The sequence below is a fragment of the Hordeum vulgare genome, chromosome 1H (assembly GCF_904849725.1).
Source record: "Hordeum vulgare subsp. vulgare chromosome 1H, MorexV3_pseudomolecules_assembly, whole genome shotgun sequence".
In the NCBI taxonomy this organism is placed as follows: domain Eukaryota; kingdom Viridiplantae; phylum Streptophyta; class Magnoliopsida; order Poales; family Poaceae; genus Hordeum; species Hordeum vulgare.
In genome coordinates, this window is record NC_058518.1 from 23,638,892 (window position 1) to 23,644,329 (window position 5,438).

Consider the following 5,438-nt stretch of genomic DNA (forward strand, 5'->3'; position numbering starts at 1 on the left):
ACACTTGATGCTCTTTACGGAGTTCAGACTCTGCGGCTTTCAGCATCGCAAACAACTCGCCGGGAGACGTGTTCATCCCTTGCATGTTGTAGTTCAACACAAAGCCTTTATAGCTTGGCGGCAGTGATTGAAGGATTCTGTCAGTGATAGCTTCTTGTGGGAGTTCAATCCCCAGCTCAGCTAGACGGTTTGAGTACCCAGACATTTTGAGCACATGTTCACTGACAGACGAGTTCTCCTCCATTTTGCAAGCATAGAATTTATCGGAGGTCTCATACCTCTCGATCCGGGCGTTCTTCTGAAAGATAAACTTCAACTCCTGGAACATCTCAAATGCTCCATGATGCTCAAAGCGACGTTGAAGTCCCGGTTCGAAGCCATACAAGACTGCACATTGAACTACTGAGTAGTCCTCCTTACGTACTAACCAGGCGTTCTTAACATCCTGATCAGCCATAGCGGGTGGTTCATTTCCTAGCGCAGCATTAAGGACACAATCCTTCTTCCCAGCTTGTAAGATTAGCTTAAGATTACGAGCCCAATCTACAAAGTTGCTTCCATCATCTTTCAACTTAGCTTTCTCTAGGAACGTATTAAAATTCAGGGTGACTGTCACGTGAGCCCTGATCTACAACACAAATATATTCAAAGTGGACTTAGACTCTGTTCAAGATAATTAGAGTTTAACTTAATCAAATTACTCGCTAAACTCCCACTCAAAAAGTACATCTCTCTAGTCATTTGAGTGGTTCATGATCCACTTACACTAGCTCAAGTCCGATCATCACGTGAGTTGAGCATAGTTTCAGTGGTAAGCATCCTATGCTAATCATATCATCTATATGATTCATGATCGACCTTTCGGTCTCATGTGTTCTGAGGCCATGTCTGCACATGCTAGGCTCGTCAAGCTTAACCCGAGTGTTCCGCGTGCGCAACTGTTTTGCACATGTTGTATGTGAACGTTGAGTCTATCACACCCGATCATCACGTGGTGTCTCGAAACGACGAATTGTAGCAACGGTGCACAGTCGGGGAGAACACAATTTCGTCTTGAAATTTTAGTGAGAGACCACCTCATAATGCTACTGTCGTTCTAAGAAAAATAAGGTGCATAAAAGGATTAACATCACATGAAATTCATAAGTGACATGATATGGCCATCATCTTGTGCTCCTTGATCTCCATCACCAAAGCACCGGCACGATCTTCTTGTCACCGGCGCCACACCATGATCTCCATCAATGTGTCTCCATCGGGGTTGTCGTGCTACTCATGCTATTACTACTAAAGCTACATCCTAGCAAAATAGTAAACGCATCTGCAAGCACAAACGTTAGTTATAAAGACAACCCTATGGCTCCTGCCGGTTGTCATACCATCGACGTGCAAGTTGATATTATCTATTACAACATGATCATCTCATACATCCAATATATCACATCACATCGTTGGCCATATCACATCACAAGCATACCCTGCAAAAACAAGTTAGACGTCCTCTAATTTTGTTGTTGCATGTTTTACGTGGTGACCATGGGTATCTAGTAGGATCGCATCTTACTTACGCAAACACCACAACGGAGATATATGAGTTGCTATTTAACCTCATCCAAGGACCTCCTCGGTCCAATCCGATTCAACTAAAGTTGGAGAAACTGACACCCGCCAGTCATCTTTGAGCAACGGAGTTACTTGTAGCGATGAAACCAGTCTCTCGTAAGCGTACTAGTAATGTCGGTCCGAGCCGCTTCGATCCAACAATACCGCGCAATCAAGAAAAGCCAAAGGAGGGCAGCAAAACGCACATCACCGCCCACAAAACCTTTTGTGTTCTACACGAGAAGACATCTATGCATGAACCTAGGTCATGATGCCACTGTTGGGGAACGTCTCATGGGAAACAAAAAATTTCCTACGCGCACGAAGACCTATCATGGTGATGTCCATCTATGAGAGGGGATGTGTGATCTACGTACCCTTGTAGACCGTGCAGCAGAAGCGTTAGTGAACGCGGTTGATGTAGTGGAATGTCCTCACGTCCCTCGATCCGCCCCGCGAACTATCCCGCGATCAGTCCCACGATCTAGTGCCGAACGGACGGCACCTCCGCGTTCAGCACACGTACAGCTCGACGATGATCTCGGCCTTCTTGATCCAGCAAGAGAGACGGAGAGGTAGAAGAGTTCTCCAGCAGCGTGATGGCGCTCCGGAGGTTGGTGATGATCTCGTCTCAGCACGGCTCTGCCCGAGCTCCGCAGAAACGCGATCTAGAGGTAAAACCGTGGAGATATGTGGTCGGGCTGTCGTGGCAAAGTTGTTTCAAATCAGCCCTAAAACCCCACTATATATAGGAGGGAGAGGGGGAGCCTTGCCTTGGGGTCCAAGGACTCCCAAGGGGGTCGGCCGAGCCAAGGGGGAAGGTCTCCCCCCCCCCAAACCGAGTTCTACTTGGTTTGGAAGGTGGAGTCCTTCTTCCCTTTCCCACCTCCTCCTTTTTTTTCTTTTCTCTTTGATTTTTCTTCCAATGCGCATAAGGCTCTTTTGGGCTGTCGCACCAGCCCACTAAGGGCTGGTGCGGCACCCCCAATGCCTATGGGCTTCCCCGGGGTGGGTTACCCCCCCCCCCCCCCCCGGTGAACTCCCGGAACCCATTCGTCATTCCCAATACATTCCCGGTAACTCCGAAAACATTCCGGTAATCAAATGAGGTCATCCTATATATCAATCTTCGTTTCCGGACCATTCCGGAAACCCTCATGACGTCCGCGATCTCATCCGGGACTCCGAACAACATTCGGTAACCAACCATATAACTCAAATACGCATCAAACAACGTCGAACCTTAAGTGTGCCGACCCTGCGGGTTCGAGAACTATGTAGACATGACCCGAGAGACTCCTCGGTCAATATCCAATAGCGGGACCTGGATGCCCATATTGGATCCTACATATTCTACGAAGATCTTATCGTTTGAACCTCAATGCCAAGGATTCATATAATCCCGTATGTCATTCCCTTTGTCCTTCGGTATGTTACTTGCCCGAGATTCGATCGTCAGTATCCGCATACCTATTTCAATCTCGTTTACCGGCAAGTCTCTTTACTCGTTCCGTAAAAGATCCCGCAACTTACACTAAGTCACATTGCTTGCAAGGCTTGTGTGTGATGTTGTATTACCGAGTGGGCCCCGAGATACCTCTCCGTCACACGGAGTGACAAATCCCAGTCTTGATCCATACTAACTCAACGAACACCTTTCGAGATACCTGTAGAGCATCTTTATAGTCACCCATTTACGTTGCGACGTTTGATACACACAAAGTATTCCTCCGGTGCTAGTGAGTTATATGATCTCATGGTTATAGGAATAAATACTTGACACGTAGAAAACAGTAGCAATAAAATGGCACGATCAACATGCTACGTCTATTATTTTGGGTCTAGTCCATCATGTGATTCTCCTAATGACGTGATCCAGTTATCAAGCAACAACACCTTGTTCATAATCAGAAGACACTGACTATCTTTGATCAACTGGCTAGCCAACTAGAGGCTTGCTAGGGACAGTGTTTTGTCTATGTATCCACACATGTATATAAGTGCCATTCAATACAATTATAGCATGGATAATAAACGATTATCTTGATATAGGAATTATAATAATAACTATATTTATTATTGCCTCTAGGGCATAATTCCAACATAGTGTTCTACGATATCTGCCAATCGTACCAAGACTTCAACGTCTTTTCATGGTCGAAGAGACGGCCAGACAGATGACATGGCACAAATTGGGCAAAAGAACCGAACTAGATGCGGATGGGAACAAGATGCTGGTACACACTTTAGATGGTTTTGCGTGGAGGCACTTCGATGCATTACATAAGGATAAATCGGAAGATCCAAGGCAACCTAGAGTTGCCATCAGCACAGATGGGTTCAGTGTGTATGGTATGACGGCAGCACAATACAGTTGTTGGCCTGTATTTGTCATTCCACTAAATTTGCCACCCGGAGAGATTATGAAAAGAAAGAACATATTCCTGACGTTGATAATTCCAGGGCCCAACTATCCGGGGAAGAATATGAATGTGTACATGCAGCCGCTTAAGGATGAGTTGCAAGAAGCCTGGGATAATGGGATCAAGACCTATGACGCGGCTACCAAAACAAATTTCAAAATGCATGTGTGGTACATGTACTCGAGGTATGATTATCCGGCGTTTGCGCTAGTCGCTGGCTGGTGTTTGGTACATGCAAGAGGCAGCTCTTCAGTTCCGTTGGCTGGAGGCTGGTCGCAAGTTTTCTTGCTTCGACATGCATAGACAATTCCTGGATCCTGACCATAAGTTCAGAAAAGACAAGAAGAATTTCATCAAAGGTAGAGTTGTCAAAAACACTGCACCAGCTGCGTTGACAGGCCAACAGACCCTTGACCAGTTAAATGCTCTCGAACCTGATCCTTTGCGTCCAGGATACTTCAAAGGGTATAATACGGAACACGCCTGGACTCACAAGTCATGCTTATGGGATCTCCCTTACTTCAAAGACCTCCTTTGCCCACACAACATTGACATGATGCACACTGAAAAGAATATTGCGGAGGCCATTTTTGGTACATTGTTCGGCATAGAGGGGAAGTCAAAAGATAATCCTAAGGCTAGAATCGACCTGGAGGCTCTATGTGATAGATCGTTGCAAAACATGCGACAACGGAAAGGAAAGCAAAGCATAGCGAAGCCAAAGGCATGGTTCAATCTTGAAAGGCCAGCTATGAGGGAAATGCTATTGTGGGTGAAAATGCGGTTGATGTTCCCCGATGGGTATGTTGCGAATCTAAAGAGGGGAGCGAGTCTTGAGAAATTGAAAATATTTGGGTTCAAGAGTCATGATTGGCACATATGGATTGAGCGGGTAATGCCGGTGATGTTGCACGGCTTTATCTTGAGCCCTTTACCAATACAATTTTCCTCTCTCTCTCTCTTTTAGGCGCGTCACAATAAGACGGAGGCGCCACAGATGTACGACCTGTATGCGATGGCCCATACTGCCTCGTACAAGAAGGTCAAGGCATTCTCTGAGTCTGACCTCGAGCATCCAGAAAACTTCACCAACATCTCCTCCCACGACAAGCTCGTGAAGTACAGAGATCACGGGAAGGCGAGGAAAGGGGAGGACTTTAACCCGAGCGAGGGGCCTATTGGTCCAGAGCTGGTGATGATAGCTGGCAACGGGAGGCCCCATGGCTCGATCGCCATTGGAGACGGCCTTATACGTTGTCCTAGCTCTCTCCGGCAGATAAAGGCATGCCAAACAAGCTCTTGTCCGGAGATAACACGTCGTGCACGGTCAGTCGAGCTCGCCATCGAGGTTAGTTTAATGGACTCAAATATCTTTCCGCATTATGTTGTGCGTTGCAACCAATATGCTAACAA